Raw genomic sequence first — 16,910 nt, forward strand, 5'->3', positions numbered from 1 at the left:
TACTCAGATTTTACAGACATATTTCAGATTTCACAGGCATAGAATTTATTTCTGATTTCAGGTGGGCACATTTTCCATTCTTCTATCTGCAACTTATTTCTTTTTATGCCTGCATCCTACCTTTTTTTTGCCCTGCGCAGTTCTGTGGGAGGGAAGAAAGACAAAAACAAGCTCTATGTTACAATTTCCAAATGACTTTTCAGTGAAGATAGTAATCACTGTTCTGGTATGCTACCTGGATGGCATCATCTATCTTTCAAACGGAAATTGTTGCTCATGGAACATAGAAAGGCACTGTGACACTGTAAAGAGGTGGTTGAAGGTGCTGTGCTCATTGGAGTCGCTAATTGATTTTAAATGACAATCTAGAGGGCAAAGACGTATCACAAACACATATGCTATTCAAGTAGAACCAATGTACCTTCTGGACACCACTGTAGTAAGGCAGAAGATGAGAGATAGGGTATGACCATAGTCCTGTAATGCAATGTTGTCACTTAAACTGGGTTCAGTACTGTGTTGTTGGTGTGTTCTTATCTGTAAACGAAATATAATTTTCTTGCACAAAATCTCATGCAGTCAATTGTCACTCAAAAAACTAGAGTATTACCTAATGGGTAAAACATTATATAAGTAGTAAAATTCTTTCACCTCAAAAGTTAATCATATCGGAACATCCCCAGTGTAATGATATTAACAAATGATCATCAGCAATTGATTTGTTTCACTGATTTTGACAGCATAAACTATTCTACTGGTAGATTGTCCACCTTCCTAGAGATCTGCAAGAAGAAGCTGCTTCCCTGCACATTTGGATTTAATTTGTGTGTGTAACTAATAAATAACTATAACAAATGTGTATGGGACATCTAAAATAAGTATTGGCCAGCACCTATTTAAAATTCAAGTGCAACAGCAATTTAGTAAAAACAGCTCCTCCAGAATGTGGCCATAAGGAAAGAGTTTACACAATCTGTTCATCTGCATAATTAGTAACTGAGGACCTGAGAACAGTTGGAACATTGCTGTGGGCAACCCAGGTCAGATTACTGATAATGTAAATAAAAAAGATTTAGATTTCTAAAAATTGCAAACATCAGAACGTAGCTAACAACAACCCTAACAAGAGCACACAAAACAAACCACAAGAGGGACAATTTGGAGAGCAAGGAGAGGCCATAAGGCTACTGTAAAAATCAACTAGTATATATAATTTCATCTAAGGCATAAAAGAACATGAAAAGAGAATATGGGGAAAGAATTTAGAAAAAAACAATGTATTTTGCTTATCATTTATGTAACAGTATATGAAGTTTATTTATGCCAGACGCATATTTGCAAATATTACTCTTGAACAGTAGAGAAAATAATCATTCTACTTATACTCATGTAGTACCATAACTAAGTATTGTCAGGAACCAAAACTCCTGTAGCCAGAATGCAATTCTCTACTTTCTCATTACTATAGTGGCAAAAGAAAACAACAACAACAACAAAAAAAAAAACAGAATATCCAAGGCACAGTACAGACAAGTGATCTGTTTCCAGTAATACTGCAGGGCTTATGATGCAGTAGTTAGATGAACACTGATCCATTCCAGTGATTTGTTCGCTGCATATTTAGAAGCAGGCATTTTTCAGAACACTAGACCAGTGTAGGCTAGACCTAAACTTTTACAAAGTAGCTTCAGTTTGTGAGCTTCTAGGTTTCATTCCACTGAGTCACTGAATATCCTAAACTGGAAGAAGCCCGCACAGATCACTTAATCCAACTTCTGGCTCCACACAGCACCATGTAAAATTCAAACCCTCTGTCTTAGAGCTGATCTGTATTGCCAGCAATACTCTCAGGTATGTCTGTGACAGGAGAAGACCTATCTTGGTCACTCCAGAGCAAATTGTCTCTACATTCAGCTGCTGCACTCAGCTCCAACAGCTGCCAGTATTTTCCTGTTCCTGCCTTCGACCTGCAGTGTACAGTGAGCACACAGATGTGTGCTTCCTTTTGTTCCTTCAACTCATATTCTTGATGGTTAATAGATAGCCACCTGTATATACATACACTCATGTTCTCAGAGCTCCAATTCAGCAAGCAATTTGAATTTCATAAGCACTTCACTCTGCCATTATGTCCGAGAGTCTGAGCAGATCATTTCAGAGTTACCACATCCTTATGCCGCCTAGTACTTCTCCAAATGATGATCTCACACAGTTCAACATACCAAATTCTAGATGGCTGAGACCTGCTAGAGGGCTGTAAAAGAGTTCCTTTTTCTGGTTATTATAATTACTATTTAATACTAACATACCTACAGCATGTCCTTATTCTGTGGTAAGGAAATCTTTTCCCGAAAAATGAGACCTCGCAGGAAGTTGTGAGTTGTCAAAAGGAATGCTGCCTCTGGGACTGGGAATATAAAAAGGCAACTAGTTACATTCAAAATCTAAGGCAATGCTCATGCATTCCCTTTCCAAAGGAGCATAGTTTTTGCTTCTAAAAGTGCATATGCTAGCATGGCAAAACATGAAGTGCAATAGTTAACTCTAGACAGAGAGTTTATGGATGAAATCAGGACAATCTTTGTGCAACACAGGAAATTCTTTTGAGCTGGTGGAAGAGTTTTACTCATAACTATCAAATGCATTTTTTTGTCTGTTTATACTTCAGTTATTGTTCAATATCTATTAAAACAAAACAAAACAAGCCAACAGAGGAATACCTTCGATTAGTTTTATTATATTGCAACAGATCTACAATTGCAGGTTATTTCAGCCAAAATATTTTTTCTATTTCAAGCTCATGAAAAACTTCTACATTAATTGCATTTTGCTATTCTTAAAAATAAAAATTAAAAAATTGCCTATCATACCAATGCTGCTACAGCACTTGAAAAGATGCATTACTTACTTAAATTCTATTGTAAATGCAGTTACTCTTGCAGTCACTTTCTTCCTTTTCTTTGCTACTTTGACTTCAGGTTTCAAAACATTTGCTAAAAGCTGTTTCAGTTTCTGAATCTATATCAGAGATAGTCATTGAATGTCCAAATTTTTGAAAAGCTTTTTTGTTACACTCCCTTGTGAGAAATCAAGTTCAAAATGCAGCCTCTACAAAGGGATTTTGACCATTTTTTCTTTCTACTTCACCCAGAAATTCCCAGTGCACTAAGACTCCAAGAGAAAAAGAAGAGAGGTCCCCATATCTTTGGTTACTTCCACAGTGACTGCATACAAGTACTTTCTCTCCTTTCGAAATAAGATTTCATTCTCTCTTTTGAATAGCTGTCAAATTTCCTATGGCTTGGCTGAGTCTTAAAACACATCTATGACAATCACTACTGTATATGGGGTCTTTAAGTATGGCCTCATATAGTCTACTAAACTCCATATAGTTTTGGGTAAGAATAGCAGACTGGCAGCCTTGAATAAGAGAAAGCTGCAGGGAAATAAGCCACAGTCTATCCTTGGCATTCTGAGGAAGAATTTCATCTGTGCCTATGATAGGTCCTATGTCAGTTGAGTGTGGTCATGGTAACCACTTATCCACTTCGTGGACATGGGTGGAACTATCAAGAAATGGCTGAATAATCAGCTCTGAACAATATGATCTGAATATGATCGCTGCATCTTTGATACAACATACATAAGTTAATTTTGTACCCACTTTGAGAGCTGTAATTGCAGCAAAATACAGTGTATTCTTGACATTCTGTAACCATATCTATATATCTATCTTGACCTTTCTACTATTTTCTGGTTGGAAGAGAGATAATGTTTCATCCCAGTTGAAAAATATTCCCCATACTCTTTAGAAAGCACATTAGGTGCAATGACTCACACCACAGCCAGAAGGCTATAGCTGCGGCCGAGGCCATCTCAGTCAACACTCCAACAGTGACAGCACCTTGTCCCATACCCTTTCAGAGAAGCTGTCATACAAATAAACTGGCTTTCACCATGTGTTTATGTGTAATTATTTATTTCATTCTCATTGCTGATCTAAAACAATGACACAGAACTCTTTTTACTGGTATGGGGAGAAGGCCAGAGAACATTGCCACCTCAACTCGAATTGTTTTTTTTTTTTTTTTTTTTTTCCTGCAAACATGTGAAGTTAATTTATCTCTTTGAGTGATTTATTCTCCTAGCATTTACATGTGAGGTAGTGTGGCATGAATTCTGATGTTGCTTGTCCTACATGATAGTCTTCTATGTTGAAGATTTCCTTCCCCTGGGAAGATTTCCTTCCCAGGTACCAGTTCATATTGGAGGTCACCCAGATGGAAAGCACTTTGGCAGAAGAGGATTCTGGGATCCTGGTGGACACCAGGTTGAACACAAGTCAGTGTGCCTTATTGACAAATAAAGTTAATGCTATCCTGGACTGCATTAGACAAGGAGTTATCAGCAAGTCAAGAGAGGCAATTCTTCTCTACTCAGCATGCGTGAGGACACATCTGAAGCATTATGCCTGTTCTCTCCAAGACAAGGGAGACATGGACATGCTGGAATGAATCCAGCAAAATGCCATGAAGATGATGGAGGAACTCTCATATGGGGAAAGGCTGGAACAGCTGAGACTGTTTAGCATGCATAAGTCTCCAAGGGGGATCTTATCAGTGTATATAAATACCTGATGGGAGGTTGCAAACAAGGTGGAATCAAGCGCTTTTCAGTGGTGTCAAATCCCAGGACAAGAGGCAGTGGGCACAGGAAATTCCCTCTTTTCGTGGTTTAATCATAGTAGACAATTAAGTACCACAAGAAGTTTGCTTGCTTTCTCTGAGTAGGATCAGGAAGAGAACTTGAGTAAAAATGTGAAAAAATATGTGTTGAGATAAAGACAGTTTAATAGAGAAAGCACAAGCTGCAAATGGAAGAAAGCAAAACAAGGAATTCATTCATTGCTTTTCATCAGCAGACAGATTTTCAACCATTTCCAGGAAAGTAGAGCTTATTTGTAACAGTTTCTTGGAAAGATAAATGCCATTACTCTGAACATCCTATCCTAGCCCTGCCTTCTTTCTCCCCTAGCTTTTACTGCTGAGCATAACCAGTTATTGATTAGCTGCAGAAGGTCTAGCTTGTGGCTAGAAAATAGCTTGGTATCCCAAAGGTTAATACTGGCTCCAGTCCAGATTATTATCTTCATTATTGGTCTGGATGATGGAGTAGAGCTCACCCTACACAAATTTGTAGATGATACAGAAATGGGAGGAGTTATTGAAATGCCAGAGAATCATGTTGCAGGGGAATCACAATATGAACAAAAATGGGCTGATGAAGTTCAGCAACAGGAAGTGCAAAGGTCTGCACTTGGTCAGAAATAGCCTCACACAGGAGCTACTGAGGTGGAAAGGTAACCAGTAGGAAGTAACCTTAGAGTCTTGGAGGACAGTAAGTTGAACATAAGCTAGCAATGTGCCCTTGCAGCAAAGAAGATAAATAGTATCCTGGGCATTAAGCAAAAGATTGTCAGCAAGTCAAAGGAGGTAATACTCTCCCTCTTTGCTCAGTGCTTGTGAGGCTACTACTACTTTTCAGGGCTTTTCAGGACAAGAGAAAAACAGACATACTGGAAACAGTCCAAAAAGTGTCACAAAGATTATTGAAGTACTGAGACAACTTTCCTATGAGAAAAGACTGAGAGAACCAGGACTCTTCAATCTAAGTAAGAAAAGGCTTAAGATTCTGTTATCAATATCTGTGTAAAAAGGCAAGAGACAAATTCTTTGTTTCAGTTGTGTCTAGCCAAGAATAGGTGCAAACTGAAGCACAGTCCCATCTGAACATCCGTTATCTGCAGGTGACTGAGAACTGGCACTAGGTTGCTCAAAGAGATTGTGGAATCTCCCTGCTTGGAATTATTCATTTGGACAAGGTCCTGGGCAAGTAGCTGTAAGTATCCTGGCTTGAAGATAGGAGCTGGGTCCAGATGACTGCCCGAGCTCTTTCAACCTCAGCCATTTTGTGATGTGGTGGTTCTTTGAACTGTGAAGAATGACTTGCAGACTAATGAGCGTATGTAACCCGTAAACTGAGAGAGCAGACAGTGTGAATCTCTATGACAACGGGAGCACTGCAGAAAAAAAAAGAAAAAAAAAGATTAAAAATAAAAACAAAAACAGCAATCAGATTGAGCGCAATAGAATTAAATTCTGCAAGAAAGTGACATGGTAGCCGATCCACACTCAGGAAATGGCTTCAGAACTGCTTCTTACTGGGAAATACACATCAGTAACTTCAAGTATGCTAATGAATTCATCATTACTTAGGGACATAGAATATTCTACTGATGGTAGTATTGCAAAAACAACTGCATCTTTCACACAATCACTGAAAACATAAACAACAAAGAGAGTTTTCAAAGACTGCCATAAAGATGCTATAAGCTGTGCTTCAGTCATCCCAAAAAAATATGTCTATATAAAAGAATAGGTGAAGATGGAAAAGAAAGATGACATTTTCTGTACAGCCTTACATAGCTTTTTTGGATACTTGTCCAAAAACCGTAGCATAAAGGCTGAGACTCACTAGACACTAGAGCTTTTATTCAGATGTAGTGCAAGTAAAATGGTGTGCAGCCCTGTAGATATCAAAGGCTAAATACAATCTAAGTCATATCCCATGTGGACATATTAGCAGAAGACATTGTTATATTGGAAGAAGGAATAAATAAATTAGTTAGGATAGTCTCTACTCCCTTCAATAGCATGCCTCACTTAACTAGAATAAACTGAACTCAGCACTTTTATTCATGAAAACAATTGTTGTTCTGGTTTTAGTTGTGGAGATCATTTGTTACAATTCTGCCAGATCCAGTAATCTCTGATCAGAAAAAAACATCTATCTGGATGGATGGATATAATGGCACACACATCTTATCAAGACCCATATGTGTGCATTATGCATAGTAGAGAACATGAACTAGCTTACTGTTAATTCATAACACAAACAATTGCTGAGACCAAGCCCAGGCAGGATGGAAAACAAATGAGAATATGTGGCTAATGCACTTTACATAACTCCTCTTTCAGTCACCATATTTAGTTTTTCTTTCCTTATTCCTACATTGTGGTCCAGTCTTCAATAAAAAAAAAAAAAAAAAAAAAAGAGGAAAAAGTCAGTGAATAGAAAAAATGATGTTTTCTTGTTGTGAAGCATCTTATGCATGATTAGAACTCCTGAATTATGCAGATGTGCAGAAAGTTATAAAATAATAGAATCATAGAATGGCTTGAGCTGGAAGGAGCCAACCTCCCTGTCACAGGCGGCGCTGCTACTCACTAGATCATGTTCGCCATTAAACTTGGACTTGAATGCCTCTAGAAATGGGGCATACACAACTTATCTAATCTAGGCAACATGTGTAAGTGCCTCACCACCCTCTGAGAAAAGAATTTCTACCTCACATCTAACTGAAATCATCTCTGGATTAGTTTAAACCCATTCCCACTTCTACTAACACTATCAGACCACATAGAAAGTTGATCTCTCTCTTATTTAAAAGCTTCCCTCAAGTACTGGAAGCTGCAGTGAGGTCTCCCTAGAGACTTCTCTTCTTCTTGACCAATCCTGGAGACAGAAGTCTCTCTTTGCAGACCTTCACCAGCCCTTCTGAATCTTCAGTTAGTGCCTGTCTCTCCTCATGATAGAACTTAGCCTTCAGAAACAGAGTTTAAAAAATGCCTGGGAAAAGGTGTTATTGGGGAGGTTACCTCACCTGGAGTAGGATAATAAGTAGCTCTGCTTAGAGAGAAAGCATATCAAGAAAGATATTTATCACATGAGGTTCTGGAGAAGAAAGTCTCAGCACAAAATGAGGACCAGAAAGTACAAACTGAAGCATAAAATCAGCATTCAAACCCAATTATCTTTTTTAACCAGGTTTGATTAACACAAATTACCTCACATAAAATTGACTGGAAGGGATTCCTTTAGAATCACAGAATCATAGAACAGATTTCTTTAGGAGATACTGCGTGAATCGCAATTACAATTTTGCACTGTTTTGTAGAAACGATTCAGATATACAAGGAAGCCAAATTAACATTAAACGTGTAAGATGTTGGAAGCAGACTAGGTGGGCTTGGTCTCATTTGTCTTATTGTTGATGTTTCTCAGCTAGTAATAGCTGTATAATTCTTACCAGGGACTTTGCATTGGTAGGAACAAGGGTCCATCACCTGGCCTTGCGCTATGTGTTGCTTATGTTGGGTTTATGTAGCAATGTTCGGGAGAAGAGGGAGACGAGGGGCAGTGATGGAGGGCAGGAGTAGCCTCAGTGAACACAGCACAACATTTACCACATGTCAGATCAGAAGCATCTCCAGCAGGCTCCAAGTGGAACCTGCTGCTGGCCAAAGCAAAAACAGTGAGACAGTAGTTGCACCTATGTGAAAGGCAGCTGTAAGACAAAGAAAATATGCTGTAAAACAGCAGCTGGGAGAAAGGAGTAAGAAACTGCAGACCCCAAGGTCAGTTCAGGAGGAGGCAGGAGGTATTCCAGTTGCAGAGCAGGAGCTCCCTGCAGCCAAGACGAGGATCTGAGGGAGCAGGCTGTCCCCCTGCAGCCCATGGGCATCATGTGGAGCAGATCTCCATGTGTATCCACGGAGAAGCCCACAGTGCATCTGTGAATGATGCGTAAAGGAGGTACAGCCCATGAAGAATCCTTGCAAGGAGCACCCCGGGCCAGAGCTGCCCATGAGAAGCAGTCTGCTGTAGGGGCTGGAGGACCAAGGGAGCTGCTGCCCATGTGGACCCATGTGGAGCAGTGTCTGAAGGGTGGACCCTGTGATCTGGAGCCATGCTAGAGCAGCTCCTGGGGAGCTGCAGCCTCAGGGAAGCCCAAGCAGGATCAGTTTGTCAAGGATGGCATCCTGTGAGAGGAACCCCACATGGAGCAGGGGCAGAGTAACCATGGGGTAGAGATGAAGCATTAGGGACTAACCACAGCCCCCATTCCCATTTCCTTCATTTGGTTTGGGGGAAGGAGATGGAAGGCAAATGGGAGGAAGGTATGTTTAGTTTGCTCTTAGTTCTCACTGCTCTAGTCTGTTAGTAACAGTCAATAAATTATATTTAACTCCTTTATAATGAGTCTTTTTTGCCCATGATGATAAATGGTAGGTGACCTCTTTGTCCTTATCTCAGTTTTTCAGTCCATTTTCACTGTATTATCTCCATGTTTCTTTGAGGAGGAGCAAGAGAGCAGTGTGGTGGTTTAGCTGCACATTGGGTGAAACCACCACAGTAGTATACATAATGCTCAAAAGACCAGAAAGACTTCATGTTCTGTTTGAAATAGAGAAGATATTTTGTCACACCCATACACAGAATCACACACAGAATCACCCGGGTTGGAAGGGACCTCAAGGATCATGTAGTTCCAACCCCCCTGCCTAGCAGGGCCACCAAACACACACATTCAGATCAGGTTGCCCAGGACCCCGTCCAACCTGGCCTTAAACACATCCAAGGACGGGGCATCCACAACCTCCCTGGGCAGCCCGTTCCAGGGCCTAACCACTCTCCTTGTATAGAACTTCCCCCTAACATCCAACCTAAATCTTCCCTCCTTCAACTTCGATCCATTTCCCCTAGTCCTGCTGTTGTCAGCCCTTTTGAAGAGTTTACTCCCCTCGTGGGTGTAGGTTCCCTTCAGGTATTGATAGGCTGCAATGAGGTCACCCCGCAGCCTTCTCTTCTCCAGGCTGAACAAGCCCAACTCCCTCAGCCTGTCCTCATAGGGGAGGTGCTCCAGCCCCCTGATCATCTTAGTCGCCCTCCTCTGGACCCTTTCCAAAATCTCTATGTCTTTCTTGTACTGAGGGCTCCACACCTGGACACAGTACTCCAGATGGGGCCTCACAAGAGCCGAGTAGAGAGGGACGATCACCTCCCTGTCCCTGCTGACCACCCCTCTCCTGATGGAGCCCAGGATCCCATTTGCCTTTCGAGCTGCCAGAGCACACTGCTGGCTCATGTTCAGTCTCTCGTCCATCAGGACCCCCAGGTCCTTCTCTGCCGAGCTGCTCTCAAGGACCACTCCTCCCAGCCTGTACGGGTGCCTGGGGTTCTTCCGGCCCAAATGCAAAACCTTGCACTTTGCCGTGTTGAACCTCATTAGGTTCACCCGAGCCCAGCCCTCCAGCCTGTCGAGGTCCCTCTGAATGGCATCCCTTCCTTCCACCGTATCAACCGCACCACTCAGCTTGGTGTCGTCAGCAAACTTGCTGAGGGTGCACTCAATTCCCTCATCGATGTCATTAATAAAGACATCGTCATCGATGTCATTAATAAAGACCCATCATCCTGTAATTTCTGAACTCAATACAAATTTGAGGTTTTGAGCACCTCTGATTGCTAAAATCCTCTAGCATCTATTCCAGGAATGAAGAATGTTAGCTACGGTATCCTGGCCAGCTTTCAACATAGTTAATTACACTGTGCCAACACAATTTCCCTTGAACTGCAGTTGGAGCTGTTACTTTTCCTCCTCCTAAATACCGTGTTTTGTTTTTTTCTGGAATAGAGGAGTCACTGAGTTCCACCTCAGAGATGGTGCATCCCAGTGCTGGTAGAATGGATCCTTAAGTGCATTCGGCTAGCATGACATCTGGAGTCCTCTCTGGACTAGAATTCATTTTTTAACTATAGAGTAGTCTTAAGAAGGTAGACCAAGACATGATGTTATACATCAATATCCTGACTCAATTCATATCCTCTTAATTTGAGTAGACCATCTGCTGAATTATATTAGTATAAAAACGTATTTTGGCTCTGAACAGATACTACAATTTCCCATGAAGTTTTTTTTTTTTTTTTCTCCTGTGAGTGAAGATGCTACATTTCACTTTATAAAAAGTGTTTCAATTCAGTACTCACTCTTATCTGCACAAAATACATCTTATCTGCCTTCCTCCTGCCTCTCACAAATGCACACATTTTGTATTAAGTAAGAATGACCTCTTTGATTTAAGAAACAGACTTGGTGGGTGGCAGTTTCTAAAGTAGCTTAGCACAAAACACAACATAACTACAAAAAGTGCTCTGGTTATACTGTTTGGCACTTAATGGTTTGGATCCATCCCAAAGCCACGCCACGAAAAAATCCTCGCACTCCAAAGGCTGCACAAGGTGACAACGCCTCCTCGAAAAACATAAATTTTACTCACATGGCTTGGCCTGCCAGTAGCTCTCATCTAGTAAATCACATATTCTTCAAATGTGCTTTGGGACTAGCAGGGGGAAGAGGTGTGAAAAGTTAAACTTTGTGGCTGATGAGGAGAGAGCTGTCTCTTTAAACCAATAGGCTGAGCACACGATACAGTAAGTTCGCCTTCAATATCTTACTCATTTTAGCAAGCAGCACCAGAAAAAATAATTTACCAATTAGTCAGCAGGTTTCAGCATCATTAGCTACTATATCAGATTTGCTACCATTCAGAAATGCATCAGGATACAAAGCAGGAAGAGTTAAGTATCTTTACTGGAATCTGAGGTCTGTAAGGAGGTGAAATTAGATTAGCTGCATGGAAAATGGGAGATGGTTTACATTACCAGAGAGGCCCAACCTGTCTCTAGGCTTAGCAATGAACAACATATTTAGCATATGGCATTACAGTGGATTAGTGGTCAGGAGCAATTAAACCTAATATCTCCTCTCTTGAACCTCAGTAACTTGTTAGTTAGAGGGAGGAAAAGAAAAAAATAGAAAACAACTCTACTGCCCTCAAAGTGTCAGGTAAAACTCATATTTAAGGTAGGGCTACCACATGGATCTGTGCCTCCATCTGGTGATTCCCTTTCATAATATTCAAACAGAAGGTGCTTTAATGAGGCTTTTATAGCAGGCACCAACTGCCACCAATCTTCCTCTCTAAAAACTTATAATTGAGGGTTGGTTTTACAGTATGACTTGAATCTTAACCTTGGGAATTCGTCAGTACATGCAAATCTGGGAGTGATATTGTAATTCAAAAAAGCCATTTTGGCTTTTGGTTTAGAGTGAAGTGGTTAGAGAAAATTGTGGTTCACTAATTGTAACCAGTTACATGGTAGCTTCCTCCTTTACAGATGGATTAATAGAAGTGTCATCTCAAAATTAAATATCCAAGCTGATGGTGACCATATGTCCCCATTCAGACCCTTACATATCAGTGATACAGCTAAACTACAGGCAGCTCTGAGGACAAAATGCTAATATTTTCTTTGTTTTGACTTTTAACCTCTTATAATGTTATTGTATCCATATTCAAAAGTGGGTCAAAGCTGAACCAGACTAGAAAAATAAACTTCTTGAAATGCATGAAAAGCAGTGTCTTTCACTGTCCTGCACTTGTTCACAAATTTTGTACCTGCTGATATCCTTTTTTTGGGTTCCTCACTGATTACACAAGTTATTTTATTAAATTATCTTACTAAAGTGTATATAATGCCTTTCTGTAGTACTTCATGTGTTGAAATTCTTGCAGGCAACCAAAGTCATGGCACAGTCTCTGTCACTTCCTGTTGTTCTTGAAAACTGGCTAACTTCCCTTCTTCAGAAATGAGTTCTTACTTTAATTACCTGAGTAATTAAGAAGTGTCACAGCACTATGGCAGGATCATTTTGTCCAGCTTGCAGTCAACATCACTCCTACATCAGTGCTTCCTCCAGAACACTAATCTCTAAGTGGCCGAAATGTGGTGTCCCCATACTATTCTATGGGTGCTGATAAATCTATGCCTTTCTTGTTCCTCATTCTGTACACTTCTGCTCAGAAGTTCAAGGATAAGTTCTGTTCCCATTAAGTTGGATTCCAGAGAGTGAACATGTTATTTGGCATCATTTTGAATAAACATGCTTCAGAAAGTCTGCTGTGGGACAGGGAAGAGGGAAGTGTGCCCCTGAAAAATCTTCACAACCATGGAAATAAATAAATTTTAACTGTGCATGATCTTCAACAATCTTGCAATAACTGCTGTGACTGTAGCAGTGGGATAGCAATACTATGTTTGACAACCAGTTTACTCCAAAGTAAAGGAAAAGGATTGTATTTTGCATCATGCCTTCAAGTCATAACCTGAGCACAATTTTGCCTGAAGAGTGCAGCAGTCTTTCACACCATACCCTTGGGAATGAACAAGATGTAGGACCTGGCTTCACCTCACAGAACTTCCTCACACTTTCACTATCCAGATAAATTAGCTTCACATGTACACACAGCTCAGCACTCTCCACGTGCACACAGTATGAGCTGACTGGGAACTATCTGTACAAACAGCAGTGCTGGATGCTATTCTTAGAGCTTCCGAGTTCAGTCAAATCAAAGACCATTTTTCTTTTCAAGCCCCCACTGTCCCTTCCACTGAAACAGTTTTCATGCCAAATGTTTGTGGCAGAAAAATGTAATTTCCCCAATGCACATGCAGCTCTCTCTGTTGATGAATCTTTTCAGAAGAACCAGAATCTGGGGAGCAAAGGCAATAGGCAGTTTTGAGGAAGAAAAAAATTCCCTTTCCTTTCACTTTCTTTTCCCTTCCTTTCAATTTCCTTCCCTTTCCCTTCCTTTCTCTTCCCTGTGCTCTCAACTTTTTAATTTCAGCACCCAACAGCTAATAGTAGTCCTCATCAAACCACAGTCCAGCAAGAGATTTTTATCATTACCTTTGTTGTATGTTTTACATTAGGTATACCTTGCTGTAAAAATGCCAAGTCTTTAGATGTTAATTCATTACCCTTAAAATGGGATAGCAGATAAATGCTCCTCAGGTCAGTGTAACATTTAAGTTTCCTTTCAGAAGACAAACAAAGGTAGGAATTACTTTGAATAAGACCGAATTCTGTGATATGTTGCCCAAAAGGCAAGAATCTGCATTGTTTTAGTGCTGGATTTAGCCCGAACTCTTAGTAATAGGAAGTTAGCCAACTACGCCATGGAGCAAAGCAAATTACTTTCACAAGGCTCGTAAGATGTCATTCATTAAGATGACTCTGCTGGCATCCAGTGTGGGTGTCCGCTCACTCTACCATACAGCCTGAGGGAATATGAAAGTTGCCAAGCCACTAAAAGAGCTGAGCAATAGAAGCCACTGTGGTCACAGGGCTAATGCCAGCACCAAGGGCATGTACCAACCAAACTGCAGATGTTAACTCTAGCAATGTAACTCAGTATGTGGGCCTTTCAGATTAAATAAACTGAAAAATTACAAAAGTTTCATCCTCTAGATTGTGTGCATATGCCTTAAGTAAGCCTATAATTCATTTCTGCTCAATATTATCTTTTTTTTTTTTTTCCCTTCATATTAATTGTTTCTATTCAAATTCCTTTAGGTAGGCTAATTTTTTTTAGTGGCTACTGTGAATTCCAGAAACTTTGTATTAGGAATAATCTCTGTTTATACAACCAAATACTCTTGTATGTCGATAGGTGAAAATCTGTAAGCATGACCCATTATGATCAGCAGTGCAAGCACACCAATACATTTTTAATCTTTTTGTGTGTGAAGCACTTTGAACTTGCTGAAAAATATCTGCTGAATGGAGCCTGAAGAAACTAAAAAACTGAAATCTATGAAAATTAGCATTCAGGTGTTTGAATTACCAGTCTTTCAACCTCTTGTAAAACAAGAGTATTTCTCCTAAAACCAATGTACAGAATCAAAATAAAAGCTGAATGAGACAAACGAACTCCTTGATCTAGTGTTTGACCATTGAGTTCTTAATAAGCTTTCAGGCCCAGAAAATTCCTCAGCAATCTACTATGCACAGCCTCAGTGCTTCAGAAGCTAATGTGTCCTGTTCTATGCTTCTCCATTTGCAATGAACTACTATGTTGAGAAGGATATAAGCTGCTGGTAGAATTAATCCTACCAACCTTGACTTGCCTCCCACAGGTTTGTTATGAATATTGCAATATCTCTTCTTAATTAATGTTTGATATGATACTATAATTATTGACTTTGCATGTCCTAATTTTCCTTTATTCAAAATGTCAGCCATGGTCTGTTGCTGTTAATGAGGCCACATTTAAGATGTTCTTTCTACTTTGCAGCTTCATGAATAGTCATAGAGTTACACTTCCTAGAGATGGGCACCAGCTTCCTCAGCATTCAGCTTTGGTGTGTCTGGGACCAGCTGAGCCTAACCACAGAGGAGCTAACATCTGCCTCATCATAGGAAGCCAAATAAGAGGCAGATGATGAAAACAGCTGGCAGGAGTATTCGAGCACAGAAGGAATACTTTGAAGAATGTTGAAAATTGGGAGCAGAGAGAAAGGAATCAAAGAATATAGCACCAGGATAGCCTGTTATATCATCACATTTCAGAGATTATGTATTCCTGAAGGACTTAAACCCTAACCTTTTTCCAGAGCTCCTCTCTTTTTCCACCTCTTTATTTCTGCGTAACACTGTGGAAGTATAATAGCGCTGCTTGAGAAAAGGAGATCCAGAACAAATTTATCTATTAACAGCTCCTGGGACCCCCCGTTAAATTTAACAAGAAGCAACATGAGGTGGAATTGTGCCACTTTTCCTGAGGACTCTCCAGATGTATCACCCTCCTGATTTTAGAAAGGGCAAAGGAAAAGGGATGAGTGGGTTAAATCCACTTAATTTCTGCAAGGAATGACTGAATAAAGAAAGAACTATTCCAATGCCTAGAATAGTAGGCTGGGGAATATCTACAGTATCTGTAACCTGCAGTTTCTATAGGTCTATTACTGAGATTTTCTATTTTCTTCCTGTAATTCCTTTCTATTCTTGAAATAGAAAACTTTCTAGAAACTAATGTCAGATAACTTACACCTGGACATTTCAGAATGCCTATTAATTTCATATCATTCTCTTTTTCTTCTTTCTCCCTTCACTGTGCTCAGAAATAATGTTACACTTCCACTTTGTTCTTATTTTCTTGCTGCTTATCCTGTTGTAGCTTCTGTTCCTCAACCGCCTCATACTGTATCAAGGCATTTTCTTGCTTCAAAAAGGGGGTTTTCCTGGATGTTTTACCCATATGGCACAGGGAAAAATTTTCCTAGAGTTAAGTGATAAAGTTGCATTTTTATTTCCAGTGGCAAACATCCAGCACCAGCACAAGATTGAAAGCAAGTGTAACAGGGCCATCAAAGCTCTGTGCAGTTGAGTTACTGCATACAGTAGTACAGCTGAAAAGAGTTTTGTCACTGCTGTGCTCTGGGTCTGTGGTTGGACTCAAATTCCTCAAAATGTAGCTGAAAAATGTTTGCATTTTAGCTGCAATATCCAACATGAATTACACTTTACCATTCATCTCCAGCAGTGAAAAGCTCCAGACCCTAACTGCAGAGCCCAAACCCAGATGGCAAAGTGTTTCCTCTTTCTAATGAGAAGCACACAGTCAGTGCAAACAAATCTCTCCTCAAACCTGTCTTAATGTTTATTATGTCTGTAGGTGGGAGAGAAGGGGAAGGGCTAGGGGCTGTCAGTTGGTTTGGGAGAATTTTTACAGTGGAGCAGGTAGAGAGAGGCAGCTGAGGAAGGTCCTCAGAGGTGCTTGTGAGTCTACCCATGCACCAAGGATTAGATTAGCCCAAATGTTGAGGGCCACTATGCCTACAAACTTATTAAGTTCAAGTTAAGCTCCTGAAATAAAGTTTGTTTTGTACCTGTGTGCTGCATATGCTGCCCTAGCCTTCATTACGTATGAGTGCTGATATGTCAGTGGCTCACCATAAGGAATTAGTTGTCATGCAAGATCAATTAGAAAACATACTAATAAGAACCAGTTACAAAAAAAATAAACTTTCATCTGCAGCATTGTTATTCCTTTCTTTTTTTTATATATGTTTTTATTTATACTTAGGCCACTTTGAAGAAAAGTATTGATACAAGAAGGAAGAAAGTCTTATCAAATGCCAAATACAAAATCTATCTGAATAGA

At 40.2% G+C, this 16,910-nt stretch overlaps 1 pseudogene; it reads right to left on the reverse strand.

Moving 5' to 3' along the window:
- Window positions 1-2,974: 2,974 nt before the first annotated feature.
- LOC122164605 overlaps window positions 2,975-16,910 on the reverse strand; it is a 60,699-nt pseudogene continuing 46,763 nt past the window's right edge.

The sequence above is a fragment of the Centrocercus urophasianus genome, unplaced genomic scaffold, assembly GCF_019232065.1.
Source record: "Centrocercus urophasianus isolate 14NV4802_14NV808 unplaced genomic scaffold, USGS_Curo_1.0 seq_27, whole genome shotgun sequence".
Taxonomy (NCBI): domain Eukaryota; kingdom Metazoa; phylum Chordata; class Aves; order Galliformes; family Phasianidae; genus Centrocercus; species Centrocercus urophasianus.